We start from the raw sequence: 15,618 nt of genomic DNA, 5'->3' as shown, positions 1-15,618 counted from the left end.
CATATATATATATATATATATATATATATATATATATAGAGAGAGAGAGAGAGAGAGAGAGAGAGAGAGAGAGTCATGCATTGAATTCAGGATGTTTTGCTCAAATGTGAAAGATGAAAAATTAGCATGATTCACTGAACTCTTCAGAAATAAGCTAACAGGCTTAAGTAAATATGATCTGTGTACTATGTAACCATTTGTGCACTGTTAACAAATGAAGACAATTGTGTGAATATATGTGTACACTATATATATATATATATATATATATATATATATATATATATATATAAACATGTTACAAGTATTTAATGTTTAAATCATAGATATATTATGAAAAACTTCAAACTATATTGGGCTCTTCTCTTTCATGGCTACAGGTTCAGCCAGGAGGTTGCTCAGGCTTCAGAAGAGGTGCCTCCAGTGACCTCTGCTGTGGCAAAAAGAAGGTTTAGCTGGATTCAAATGAGACCAAAAAAATCTCCAATGCCAACTCTGAACAGCAGATCTGGAAGCTGATCAAAGATGGCTGATCATCCACAAAATCAGTGACTGTCCATTCTGGGGCTCCATGCCAGAAAAGTACCTTGACTCCCCAGAGGCACAGGCATGTGTGAATAGGTAAGCAGAAGAGTACAGCCAATGCTCCAATGCAGGAAATGGTCACCTGGGTGCAGAGGATGCGGATTCTGTGTAGGCTGCTCAGAGATACCATGAATCTAATATTGACTACCACATGTATCACAGCCTCTATCTGAAGGTAAAGGGCAATGTGTTCAAAAGCAAGTGGATCCTTGTGGAACATATTCCCAAACTGAAGTCAGATAAGGCCAACAAGAAGCTTCTGGCCAACCAGGCTGAGACCAAGGAGAAACACAAGCTCTGTGAGGAGCATTCCAGTACAAGGAAGAGGACATCAAGACTCTGTCTAAGGAGGAAGAGACCAAGAAATTAGGCTCCCATCTTGTGTCTGTACATAGTGCACTTGATGATTACATAGATACTCCTTGAAACAAAAACAAGCTTTATCTGTGAAAAAACTGTATTGTACCACAATTTTAGAAATTAACAGTTTTATAAATCGTCCTTTTTACAATAAAAGAAATACAGTTAGTCTGCTCTTTGAATTGTGAGGCTTAAAGAAGCCATGTTACTTGTTTTAAAACCAGTAATATTTTATCACTTCAAATATTTCTGCTCTGTTGCACATACTTTAATTTTTTTAATCTTAAAAATTGTTCTAAACTTCTTTAACCATTATATACATTGTTCTTATGGTCAGCATTGAATTTTATTGGAAATGTATAATTTTCTTGTTGAAGCCCATGTCCTGAAAGACTTTGGACATATTTAAAAAGCTAAATACTGAAATGTAATGAAACCATATCATTCAGAAAGAACTTTAAGTGCATCCCTATAATTGTCCCTGGTAAGAACTGGCAAAACCAAAAATCTTAGTACAAGTTACGTAAATGTAGTTGGCAACATTTGGCTGATACAGAAAATATTTGAAAATGAAGCTGTCAATTGTCATTTGGAAAATAATTTTTAAAGAGGACAACTGTTTAAAAAAAACTTAAGCTCTTTTTTACACTCATATAGTTTATGTGGTAATAATTTTATTTTAACCATTGTAGTTAGAAATACTATTGCTATACTTAGGCACTTAGCTCCAGTCTAGAAAATGAAGTCGTTTCTGGATAATTCTATCAGTTTGACAACTGTATTTTGTTGAAGATGAACTAAAAGAGGCTGCTTTTTCATTACAGGAATGAAAAATAAATGGAACTTTAAATCATCACACTGTCTTTGTAGGTTCCAAAACAAGAAATGTAGTGGTGTGCATAATGAGCTCAGGAGGCTTAGAGAACAACATGGCCTGTTTGGGCTGCAATATTTTCTGCACTCAGTTCAAGAATTTGAAGCTGAGCAAGAGCTAGACATCTACTGAATTGTTTTTTTCAAGAGCACCTTGGTTCAAGGGCAAGAACTTAATTTTTCCTGATAAAAGGGAAAAGTGCCTTTCTTTCTTACTTACTTTTTTTTTGTACTGGGAACTGAACCCAGGGGTGCTTTACCACAGAGCTCCATCCCCAGACCTTTTTTAAATTGCCCATGCTGTCCTTGAACTTGAGATTTCCCTACTTCACTGGGGTTACAAATGTGTATCACTGTACCTGGTGTGTGTCAATTTTTTTTACAAACCAAACTTGAATGGCATTTAATTAAATGGTCAAGTTTGAGGTCATAGATGCATAACCTTGTAGATCAACTAGCAGTTCATTTGAGTTTGTTGAGTGAGATGAAAAGTGCTTAGAACAGTACCTGACCTAATAAATTCTCAGTACACTTAACAATCACCTTGTTAAGATCAACATTTCTTATCATGTACTATATATCATGGGATAGTGGAACTGTGCACCTTGACACTTGTCTGACAGTTTTGCCACTGGCCATGTTCACAGCCCAAAATCCTCTTGTGCCACCTGGTTCTTCTCCTACATCTTTGGGCAGTCGTTTGCAGACAGGTGCACACCAGCATCACTTGCAGGTTCATCACCTCATCTGACCTCCTTCTTCACCTGGGACGGCTGGCCTCTCTTACCTGGTTCCAAGCCAGTGCTCCTGTGATTTGCTGTCCTGGGCCTTCTCCACATTGATAGAATATTTTTAACACATCCACAATACCAGTACCTTGATGTGATGCTTCCTCTTTATCAGTGTTGTCCAATAGACCTTTCTGCCATGACAGAAATGTATGGTATCTGCACTGCACTGTCAGATATGATAGCCACCAGCCCATGTGGTTATTGCACTCTTAAATTAAGTGGTGGGACTGAGATACTGAAATTTGATTTTTTAAAATTTTAATTAATTTAAACAGTCATATAAGGGCTTTGGTTCCTGTATTGGATGATTAATATGTAGGTTAGCAGAAGACATTTTAATTGGTGTTCATTATAATTTTTTTTCCTGATCTTTTTCCTTACCTCCATTCCTTTCTTTGTTCCTTCCTTCCTTCCCTTCCTTCTTCCTCCCTCTCTCCCTCCCTCTTTCCCTTTCTATTTCTCCCTTTCTCTTGGTCCCCCATTGCTTCCAACCTTCTTTCCTTCCTTCCTTCCTTCCTTCCTTCCTTCCTTCCTTCCTTCCTTCCTTCCTTCCTTCCTTCTCTCTAGCACTGGAGCTCAAACCCAGGGCCTCAGCATGCAAGGAGAGTTCTCTACCACTGAAACACATCCCAGCCTTCAGGAGAGTTTTCAATTAAAGTCTCCTGAAAGAAGCTGGGTGCACAAATATGATAATTACAATTTTAGAAATGGGAGTTTCATACCTTTAATCCCAGTTGCTCAGGAGTCTGAGACAGGAGTATCATAAACTCAAAGCCAGTCTCAACAAATTAGTGAGATCCTGTCTCAAAAAATAAGGGCTCTGAATGTGGCTCACTGGTAAAGCTCCCCAGGGTTCACTTTCTGATATCAAGGGGACGAAAAGAATTTTAGAAAAGGAAAAAAAAAACATTTTTGAAATAATACATGTTGCACAATTTTAGCTTTTATTTAAAATTTACATCTATTCTCAGACTTTATTAATAGGGAAATTCTGCTATTTGTTCCTGGAAAACCATGGTACTTGGTTTAAAATTTGAAATGGTGGTTCTTTCTTTCTTTCTTTCTTTCTTTCTTTCTTTCTTTCTTTCTTTCTTTCTTTCTTTCTTTTTTGTGGTTTTTTCTTTGCATTGTGGTTTAACACTGGTTTCCAGATTATGGCCTTTTTTAAAATTTTGTCTAAGTCTAGCTTCACTGAACTCAATTGCATATTCACAATAGTTCACTAAAATCCTATGGTTCTTCAGCATTTCTTGAACAAATCCTTAGTGTTTCGACACCATGGCTAATAGGTATATCTGCGTTCTTCTCAAATTATTGTAAAACATTCAGTTTGTCATTTTCTGGTAAAAGCCTAGCTCTTCTGCCTTATAAGATTCTGTACTCTCAGTTGCAGGGCTTCTGAGGGTCAGGTGCTACATGGGCTGTTAGAATGTGCTAAACCTTAGTGAAGGATTCTGGAGGAAGACCCCTAGTCTATCATGGCTGCTTTCATTGAAGCTCTGATTATCTTAACTCCTCCTCACACACAGCCCCAAGATAATAATTCAAAGAGAAGAAAAGGAAATAGAGGAGCACAGACATAGACACCCTGGTAATCCATAAATGTTCACTTCCAATAATTCTGAAATTTGAGCAGAAATTCGGGGGCCTTTTAAACTTCTTCACTCCTTTGGTCTTCTAGGTCAAAAGGTCAGAGGATGTCACTATGACCCTGCAACTTCTTTTGATCATGCTCCTAGAATCTTAACATACTTTTAAAAATTTTATCTCTCTGCCAGTCTTAGGGAAAGACAGACAACCACCACTACCACCCCTCCCCTGCCACCAAAGAATTCTTCATATATCAGGCTGTTTCTTATTGCCAGCCCTGAAGTGGGCTAGATTCTTGATCCCCTCTCCATTTTCCAGTTCTACATTAATGTTGCTAGTTTATTTTATGATGAAACTATGTTAATTCCAGGGAGGTACTTTACCTTCTTCAGGTTGGTACAGACATTTTGAAACCTGAGCACTGTCATCAGGGCATCCCCAAGTCCCAGATATAATATCGTTGAAATTCCAAGTCCTGCATGTATGGGGGAAGGGTGAGAGAAAACTTTTACAAGGACTGATATGGAGGTCTTGTTTGCAGTTGAGAGTTTCCCTCAGGTGTGGAGTCAGGGTCTCCTTGACCGCAGAAATGTAGGTCTGTGCTAGTCTGATTGGGGGCTTGAAGGTTCTCAACATTCCTACCTGTGGTCTCTTCCTCAGCTGTTCTGAGCTGGAGGATTGAGAGGCTGTAATGGAGAGAACTCAGTCTTGGTAGTGTTGAGAAGATTGTGGAGTTGTGCTTCTGATTGGTAGGAACCACAAAGCACTGGATGCATCCATTCTCCAAACTGTTGACCGAGAGCCTGTCCGTCTTCACCAGGTTGAGTCAATGAAAAGGGAGCTCCTGGATCTGCAAGCCCAAGTATCCAAACAGAGCACAGTTGAATGTCTGAAGACTGCAAACAAGCAGAAGCAGAACATGGAGCAGTTCATTATCAGCCAGCGTCGGTGTCCCTGATCTGTGGTGCTGCAAAGGAAAGGGGTGGTCTTTCACATGCCCCACTTGTGCTGCAGAGGAATAGTCAGAAGAGAGGCACAGAAATGTTGGGAGGGGAGCACCTAATGCCCTGGGCCCAACCCTCCTGTGTTATGAATAATTGTGGGTGCAGAGGGAGGGAAAGAAGGGTGAGAAAGAGACCCAAGATTGAGGGGTGAGAAGGAAATGCTTTAGAAAATACACACCCAGCATGTATGGCCCAGTTGGTAATTCCTGCTCTGTGGGGCTCTTTTATTGTTCAGTGACCAGGACACATGATGTTTTGAAGAAGGCAAGGACTAACTTGAAGCTAAAGAATCGGTTGCACCTTTCACAGTCACAGAGTCTGCTTCAAACACATCACGATCTATCATCAGATCTGTAAGTGACTCTGACCTCCTTTGACCTTCCAGAAGCATATAATCTGGTCCACTAGACAGGTCTTAGCTCCTAGATAGCCTCTAGCTAGGGTTCCATCCCTTCGCCCTTGTGCCCCCTCAGCTCCCTGCCCTGCCCTTGCTCTCCTGTGTCATTGTCTCTCCTCTTTACCCCAATTTTCCCTCCTTGATGTCAGTCAAGCAAGAAGGTGGGAGAAATGTAGTTAAGTTGGTCCTTGAATGAAGAAACTTTTAAAGTCTGTAAATTAGTTGTCTACAAGGAGATCTTGAGGCCATTTGTACATTCTGGACTTTCCTGAACTAATTTATGAAAAATCAAATAAGGCATAACTTTATAAATTGACTTGAGTGCACAATATTAGATTAAGAACATCAATTTTATTTTGACACACCGGTTTTAAAAAAAATGAAGGAAGATCCATGTGGTCTCATTGTCATTAAAAAAAAAAACTAATAATAAAAAACACTGAACTTTAAGGGAGAAAATTTTAAATATGTGTACCAGATATTGTCTACATTTACTTAAATGCTGTGCTATAATTCTCTAGAAATACTTTGAAGAAAAACTTGATATGTAACTGATTGTTTTAAAAATCAGAAATTAAATCTTTACACTTAGATGGTAAACATCGGAGGAGCTGAGTATTCTCCTAGGAATGTTCCTAAATTGTACTCTGAGAGCTTTGACCCCTATAGCATGATCAAGGATCAAGGGCCATGATTTAACTAGCTCTTGTTTTCTACTTCCCTTTGGTTCTTCTCTGAGGATTGCTTTCTTTCCTGAGCCACTTTAGCACAACACTTACAAGCCTCATCCTGTCCCTGCCAAGTTAACCCAGAAGCCTCCAGTTCCCACTGGCTCCCTCTAGTGTGCAGACCACCCTGTCTTCTTCCTGATGTCTGGTCTGTAACTCCAGACTTGTCACTATCTGGTTGTATGCCTTTAGCTGGCCTCTTTGTCTCTGTGAGCTGATGCCCCTTATCTGTAAAAGGTGGACCTAGACTTAGATGATGTCTGAGGTCCCTGTCAATTTGTCCTCTCCTTAAGAAACTAATATACACACTTAACAGGGAACTTCCCCCAACATGTCCTCTCCAATCACCACAAGTTGTTTCTACATGTGTGTTTTTCATGCTCCATTCTACTTTTCCTAGAAGATGACAAAGGCCTTTATTTCCCTTCAGACTACATAACTTGTAGCATGAACTGGCTCATGAAAAGGAAGTGGTAGGATATGACCACACAGCATGCAGTGGGATGGTGGCTGGGACAGCAAGGATTTGGGGGCACAGGGAGACTTCTCCTCTAAGCTGGAACCTGGAATTTCCTCCAGACCCAGTGTACCCCCTTGGCTCATCCTCTTAATCATCTCTTACCCTGTTCCTACCTTCCTGCATGCTTTGCCCTCTTTCCAGCCTCTGGGCACTATCATCAGGTCTGACAGTTCCATCTGAACAGGGTTGTTTTGTTTGCTTTCTCATAAAGTCCTTAAGGGCCCTGCTGTGTGCTCCTGTCTTGAGAGCCTTGCCTTCCAGGAGCCACACAAGAAGCAAAGCCACCACAGGTCTCTAAAGCACAAGGAAGCCTTGGCCTACCTCCGCCCCCTATCTGAATAACCCTATCTGCTAAGGAGCATCTTGGGCCCTCTTCATTCAAAACTAGTGCAGATCTGAAGAGGTGATCAGAGATGTGTCCTACTAGGGTAGGCAGAAAGACAAAATGACTTCCTGACAGTGATGGAATACAAGTAGCCAAATACCACCAGGCCCAACATTAAGGAAAGAGCACCTAAGATTGCATGGTAAACTTTGTGACACTGCTTCTGAACAGCATCTGTGGCACAACACCTGCCACAGCATGGTTCTCACCTCAACAGCTCTCCTCAGATGATCAACTTGGGGACAACAGCTGCCCCCTACACATGAGTCATATGGTCCCAACATTGCGTTCCTTGGAAGTCCTAGAAGCACCCTAGTGAGCAGCAGGGCACTGCTGGACAGTGTCAGTGGTGTTCAGCAAACACCTTTCACAGATCCACACCTCACCAGGTAGCTCCTCTGAGCCAAGCCAGCTGGACTTTGCACTGCACCATCAGGTATTAACATGTTCTCCAAAATTTACTGCCCTCCTCTCCCCCATTAAGTATGCTGTCCCATTTTATTAACCTGACTTCCCTCAGGAAGGAGTTTGATGTCCACACCAAGCCTATGCAAAGTCTTGCATATGGCAGCCCTCTACTTATATTTAGTGGTGTGGGCAAGACACCAATTGTACTGAAGTCTGTTTTGTGTCTCCAGTGTTTTCCTAAAATGTGAGTATATGTGTATACATGTATGATAGAGATTTCTTTTTATGTTGCTGTAGCCATATGTTGAAGGCCAACATCAGTCACAGACATGGAGGGTGAAACAGAATAACAGTCTTTCAGTGGTATTTTTTCTTTGAAAGCAATGTTGTATATACAAATAGTTTCTTTTCTTTCTTTCTTTCTTTTTTTTTTTTTGGCGTTGTTTCCCATTTCTAGACCAGTCCCTAGAACAATTGTTAAGAATAGAAAAGAAAATAAGCCAAACTCAAAAAACCAAAGGCTGAATGTTTTCTCTGATAAGAGGATGGTGATTCATAATGCAAGGGAGAAGGGGGATAGAGAAGAATGAAGGAACTTTGTATTGGGCAGAGGGGGATGACGGAAGGGGAGAGGATGTGGGAAGGACAGTGGAATGAAAAGGACATCAGCACCTTATATACATGTATGATTACACTATCAGTGTGACTGCACCATGTTCAGACAGAAGAAGGAGTAGTTGTACTCCATTTGAGTATGGTGTGTCAAAATTTATTCGGCTGTCATGTATAAATACTTAGAAAAAAATTTAAAGATTATAAAAACTTAAACAAAGAATAATAATTCTGAAGTCTAAGATTAAAATTACAATTTTCCCTCTTGCCATTTTGTAAAAATCTCCAATCTAAGATATGATGGAGTGATTCTTAAAATTGATGTGCCTTTGTAGTTTTCATTGGGAAGGACATATTTTGCTGTTTCTTCTGCAGCATTAAAACTCAGGAGTCAGGATGGAAATGAAAATATAGGTCTCTTTCCAGTTTGGGTTGAGTAAAATAGAGGAAAATATTTTCTTTCATGAGTCTCCATTGTTGGTGACTCAGTGTCATTGAAAGTTTTCATAAGGACAGAGGGCACAGTGGGAATAAAGACAGGAAATACCCAAGTGTATATGTAACTAGGCTATGTTAGCCAGAAACCTGTCTCAGTGCATGGTCCCCTTTGCAGTGCCCATCAGGGCCAGGCAGTACCTTGGCCTCCGTCCTCAGTATAAAGAAGATCAAAGGTTAAAAGTATTTGAAGATTTTCATTTCAAAGGCTGTATGTTTCAACATCAACTGTGGGATTGTGGGTGCAACTTCCCTGGCTGCAATGGCAAGTGCTTCAGTGGGAGTTGAACTGTCATCTAGGATCTGCATCTTTCTTTAAGTATCCCAGGTGATTCTGATGCAGGCACAATTTAACACACTGGTGATGATTCTGATACAGGTGGGCTGCAGACCACAGTTTACCACACATTATGCATGTCACTGAGTCACAACAATGAACTCATTTATGAACCTTAATTGAAAATCATATCATTCCATAAATTTTGAAATAAAAATTTAAAATAATCCTTCAGAAAATTCTTGTGTCCTTTTACCTTCCAGAATTAAAATAAAGCTATTACTCTACAATGATGTCCTAGAAATAGTTAAGAATGAACACAAACAATGGCAGCTAGAACAAAAACTGTAATCATTATCAATGAAACCAGGACCCTTACCAGCAGCAACAACAAAAGACTCTTCAAGAGACCTCCCTGGGTAGAGACATGGCCACGCCTATGGGGAGATGTGAAGTCAACCTGCACTTCACCAGGTGTTTTTAAGGATTTGTATGACTGCTTTTGCCTTTATAATACAGAGGAATTTGCTGGCAAAATCAGCTGAATGGTTGGAAAGTCCTCGGACCCATTATTGAACTTAAAGACAAAGCAGCCAATGGTAAGGACCTCTGGCCCTGAGGTTATTGCAGCAGCCTGCAAAGTTCTCTCCTTTATCTCTGTGCCTCAAGGGCTGGTCGCCTTGATGAAATGATTAATGATTACAGGACAACTCAAATAGTCATACTTAGTAAGTCAGCTTACTTCAGAAAATAGAGTGAAAGCCCCATAAGAGGGAAAGAAAAGTCCCAGAAAAGAGGACAAAAAGAAAACAGAGGACAAATACCTATTGTATCACTTCAAATATGTAATAGTATCTCCTGACCTACTGACCTAAGACCTTCAGAATTTACAGAGAATTTATCATGTCCCTCAGATCTCCTCACTACTGAGGTGAGTGACAGAGGCACTAGGGATGATTTTCCATTGCTGCCATAACAAATTTTCACAAGCGTCATGGCTGAGAAGAACACAAATCCATTATATCAGAGTGGTAGGTTAGGAGTCCACAGAAGGTCCCACTGGCTTAAAATCACTGGGGAACAGGCCTGTCACCCAGTGGAGGATCTCAGGCACATCTGGCTTCCTTAATTTTTCTGGCTCTAGAAGCCACCCACTTCTTGGCTGGTGGTTTCTTCCTTCACCTCATTCCTGATTTAATTCTGTGTGTGTGTGTGTGTGTGTGTGTGTGTGTGTGTGTGTGTATGAGAACTAGGAATAGGAGGAAATCATTCTTAATGACAAAATGCATCTATTAAGAACAAACAACTTATACAGGTACTAGTAACATGCTGAATATTCCCCATGTAACCTAGGAAACAAGGTGAGGATAGCTTCTGGAACCATGTTCACTTACTATCATGCTGGATATCTTAGTCCACAAAATAAGGAAAAATAAAGACAAGCCAAGAGAAATACAGTGCAGAAATGAAGATGTTAAACTACTTTTATTTACATAAAAGTATGTAGAAAATCCTAAGAAATCTTCCTAAAATTGTTGGTATTAATTTGTGATTTTGCCAGGGTCATAGGATTCAAGGTTAATGAACAAGCCCCCAAAAGTATCAACAAAGGAAGAGATATATCATGGAGAAAAATTGGAAGACTTTAGTGTTATCAAATAAGTTACTTTTTTCTTTACATGTGCAGAGTTTCCAGTGTTAGTTGAAAACTCCCCAATGCCAATATTATACATCTACTATCTTGAAATTAATATTTAAGTTAATTTTCCTTTACATTTTAGGCTTATATCTATTTATAAATTATTTTTGAGTCTGATGAGACAGTGGCTCAGCATCATTTCCTTCTAGATGGACACCTAATTGTGCCAGAATAGATGATTTTCTTTTAAAAGCTATCCTTTCTTCCACTGATTTGATATATCATTAGCATATTTGTTTATATGTCAATATTATCATGTTTTTCAAGTTCATGAAATAGAATTGTTTTAGTCAGGTTTTTCTCACTGTGAACAAAATACCCGAAAAGAACAACTTGCAGGAAGGAAAGTGCCTGTGCAACTAAATATAAATGGAATAATTTGTCATACATTCTTTGCTGAGACTTCTTTTGCTCAGCATATTATTTCTGAGATTCTTTCCTGTTATTACTATTATCAGTTGTTTTTTTATTGCAGAATAGTATTCCATTGTAAGGACTATAACTTGTTTTAGCCATGCACTTTCTAATGGACATGTTGATTGCTTCCATGTGGAATTGCTCTTGAGTACTGCACTTCTGAAGTTCATGTTACAGGTCCTTTTGTAGCTTTGTACTTCTATGTCTGGTGACAGCATTGACGGGTCACATGATAAATGCATGTTCACCTAGAGCAGCCACCAAACAGTTTTTCAAAGTGATTGTAACATTTATCCCTTTCACCAACAGTGATTGGAGCTGCAGTTGTTTGTTCTAAATCCTTCCAACACTTGGCATGGTAATTTGAATTTTAGACATTGTGATGGATGTGAGTTGGTCTTCATTTTTGTTTTCCTATGACTCATGCTTTTGAGCACCTTTTCAGGTGCTCTTTGATGTTTACATTCTCTTCTTTGTGTAGTATGGATTGAAATATTATGATCCCTCTTTAAGTTGCTTGTCTTACTATTTCTAACTTTTATGTGGCCTTAAGTATATAAATTTTAATAATTTAATAATATATATATATAAGCCTAAAATAAGATATCTGAACACTGTTAATCTATAAAGTATATTATTATTATTATTATTATAAATATTATAGGGATTTGTCTTTTCATTTTCTTGATGGAATCTTTCAAACAGTAGAAGTTTAGGATTCCATGGTGTTTATCTTTTTTTAACCTTAATAATTTGTCTTTTTTGTGTGTCAAATATGAGAAATCATTGCCAATATAAAAACACAGCCAGAAACTTTTTCTTCTTAGTTTCCATCTCCAAGGTTAGAGCGGCTTTTATGTTTAATGCAGAATATAGAAGATCATTTAAAAGCTGGTATAATTATGAGGGAGCAGGGGACCCGCAGCGCCTGCCCATTCCGTGCTGATGGTCACGGGGAGGTCGCGAGGGGAGACAGTTGGCAGTTGGGTGCTGTGTACTCCTTTGCACCCACTGGGGAGCACCAAGTGAGGAGCCGGTCGGGGTGAGATGCCTGCTTCGCTGCAGAAGGAGCACCAGCCCAGCGGTGGCAGCGCTCCCCACGGAGGAGCGGCAACGTCCGCAGGGCCATCTAGCCATGGGCACTACCCTCAGGGTGAGCGGGCGCTGGGCTCGCATGGCGCAGGAAGGCTGGGCAGAGGGGCGGAGGTTGGGTGTTGTGGGGTCCTTGCTGCTCCAGGAGCTCTGAGGACTGCAGAGCTTGGAGGAGCCTGGGCCTTTGCTGCAGAAGATCACCCAAAAGAAGAGGAAAGCAGACCAGAGAACTGCAAGCAGGGGGATCCTGCATGTTGGACAAATGCATCACAAGTGTAGGGAATGTGGGAACGCCTTTAGTCCTAAAGCTACACTGTCCAGCTCCGGAGGATCCACGCTGGAGAAAGACCTTAGGAGTGCAATGAAGGTGGAAAAGCCTTCAGTGGAAAAGGCAACCTTATTCAGCCCAAGAGAATCCACGCAGGACAATTGCCTTATAAATGTGGTGAAATCGGAAAATAATTTAGCCATCATTCTAACCTAATTGTACACCAGAGAGTACACAGGAGAGCAAGGCCTCACAAGTGCAATGATTGTGGGAAAGTCTTCATACTCAAATCCACATTTGTTCATCATAAAAGTAGCTATAGTGTAGAACATCTTTATGATTGCAGTGAGTGTGGGAAATCCTTTGGCCACAAACACATTCTCAGTAAACAACAGAGAATTCACACTGAGACAAAGACTTTTGAGTGTGTTCCTGACTAGGCCTAGGAAATGCTGCTTGTATTGGGCTGGCCAAAAGGTGGAAAACTGGTGGGCTGAAGCGGGAAGGGCAGGATGGAGCAGGCCAGGACACACTAATTAACAACCTTTTGACTCCTTGTAGGAAGGGGCAATTCCTGAGACAGTTAACCCTGGCAACAGACTGGAGCAGGGGCAGGTTCTTGATAAGAGTGGAGGAAGGTTTCTGATAAATTAACATTTCAATCCCCCAGGAGACATCTCCAACTTTCTGGACTCACTCAAAATTGGCCTCCTTGATCTGACCTGAGGATTTTACTGTCTATACTGACTGCCTGTCTACTTCTGGCTTCAGAACCTCAGATGTCAGCAAAGATGGCCTATCTTGCTGCTGCTGCTGCTGCTGCTGCTGTGAGTATACTTCCAGAAACCTCTGGAATATGCTTTCTGCTGGCTTACCACTAGTTCACTTTTCAGTTAGTCAACCTCTTTTATATCTACCTATGGTAATTGGAATTCACTAGGAAACTTACTCGATGGAATATTAACTTAGTTTAATGATTAAATTTATTAAAAATAAAAGCATTTTGTTTACATTCTTAGAGTTTCGTTAATATGTATATATTACCTCAGGAAATAGTCTCTTGCATAGTTTTATGGAACTCTGAAAACTAAGAAAACAATTCATTATCTCTCAGTGTTTCTTAGACTTTAATGTGCAAATTAGCCACTAAAAGTTCTTGGTTTAAATGAGATGCCTAGACCCTATCACATAGATTGTGATGGGTGTGGTCCAATATATACATTTTAGAATTTGCAGGTGATTCAAACATTAGGTTTTGAGAAATTCTTTTCTTGAGTCTACTATAACATTTTACCCTCCAACAGCACAAAGAGTCTATGAAATTGAAATTAGTATGTTCTTCTTCCAGGACTGGGCTTTGAAACAATTTCTACTAAAGACTTGAGTTTCAGTGCTTAACTAAAGAGGATGGGCTAATTAGGAGGTTAGCTTTGTCAAGTTTGGAATAATTTAAATTTATATATTTTGAATTGATAGGGACTATCTAAATCACCTATAATTCTACAAACATTTCATTATGTTGCTGATACTTCTTTATTTAATTTCTTCAAACAGCTGCAGGAATGAATTTGGCAGGGCCCTGAGACCTTCCTTTGGTCCCTCTTCAAGCTTCCTGCTGCAGACCACTCATATCTACCTGTTGCCCCTCAGTGACATCTACTTACACCGAGCCCTCTCTCTCCTCCCCAGAAAACACACCTTATGCCTCCTGGCATAATGATGTAATTGCACAGGAAATAAAGCCTCCTTAACCCACCTGTACCCAGGTTCTCAGCATGTCTGTTAAAATTAGAATGACAGCAAAGCCCAAAGCAGCACCTCCATTGTAAAGGCAGCAAGAAGATGCAGGTAAATCTCTCAAATTTCTTTTCATACAGCTATTCTCTTCTCCGGGGCCCAGCCTGGAGCAAGTCCCAGTCTGTGAACCTAATTATAAATAGATAAAGATCTATTTACCCCTTTGAGGGACTTATCTGGAAGTGGAGAGGGGCAGGCTTTTTCAGCTCCAAAGGCATGGTATATGTTTCTTATGCTCAGGCAAGTAAAAAAAAAAAAACTGTCTTGGAAAGAATATGATGACATGTTTATAGATCTACTCCTAAGTAGTTAGGTTTTGTGGCTTAGCAATTGCTTTCTCTCGCTGCAAGTTGAAATGTATTTTTTCATTTGTGTATTTAGATTAATATAGATTAAGTATTCAGATTAGTAGTTTCTCAAAATTCAAATTTCTTTACCATCAGCATGTGTCGGCTATGTGTATTAGATTTATATTAAAGTAAAAAAAAAAGAAAAAGAAAGAAAAAACTGTCTTTAAACTTGGCATGTGTGAGGCCCTGGATGAAGACCAGGGCCTTTGACAAGGTTGAAGAAATGGATTTGGAAATATCATCATAAAATGAGGGCAGCTAACCATGTCCCCTACCTCTGTCCCCTACACAGACCACTTTCCTTATGTCCAGGATGATATCTCAATAAATCTCCCTTGATATTGGCAGTTTATCTTGTAGCAAAGGCAGACACTGGTTAATCTTCCACTAATACATTTTCCTTTGAAATGGGGCATATTACTTCTCAATTAATCTTGGTTGTAGCCATAATCCTGTCTCTAATACATAGAACAGAAGCCAGTGAAACCTATAAAATGTGCTTGCTCTTAGAGAAAAGAGCTCCAAATGCTGCCCAGAAGGAGCAGTAGGCCCTCCTCCTAACAAGCACCCTTCAACTAGGGTCAGGGAACAGAACTGGACTCCATGGACAGAGAGAGGTGGCTTTTTCACTGTTGTATGCTGATTGAAAGTCCTTTGGGTATAAACTGAGGGGTGGCATGACTGGGTCAAATAGTAGTTCCATTCCACATTTTCTGAGAAATCTCTATATTGCATTTCATAGTGGTTGCACCAATTTTCAGTCTCACCAACAATGTTTGAGTGTATATTTTCCCCACATTCTTGCCAACACTTATTGTTGCTTGTATTCTTGATGATTGCCATTCTGACTGGAGTGAGGTGGAATCTCAGTGTAGTTTTGATTTGCATTTCTCTCATGGCTATGATACCACCAGTTATCAGTGATGAGATCTGCTTCCTCACATGTTTAAATATAACTTTAAAAAGGGTT

The 15,618-nt window shown here is 39.9% G+C and overlaps 2 pseudogenes across 2 annotated transcripts in view; one reads left to right on the top strand and one right to left on the bottom strand.

Moving 5' to 3' along the window:
• The window catches only part of LOC308655491 (rho GTPase-activating protein 29-like), a 631,986-nt pseudogene that overhangs the window by 227,251 nt on the left and 389,117 nt on the right, over positions 1-15,618 (bottom strand). The gene's annotated exons all lie outside the window — the stretch shown is intronic.
• Positions 371-955, top strand: LOC308656782 (large ribosomal subunit protein eL19-like; annotated as a pseudogene). Its single transcript has one exon. The product of its transcript is annotated as a large ribosomal subunit protein eL19-like (transcript).

This window comes from Spermophilus citellus (genome assembly GCF_964194105.1).
Source record: "Spermophilus citellus genome assembly, chromosome: 9".
Classification (NCBI taxonomy): Eukaryota; Metazoa; Chordata; class Mammalia; order Rodentia; family Sciuridae; genus Spermophilus; species Spermophilus citellus.
The sequence above is the reverse complement of the archived record's forward strand: the minus strand, read 5'-3'. Positions and strand labels throughout refer to the sequence as shown.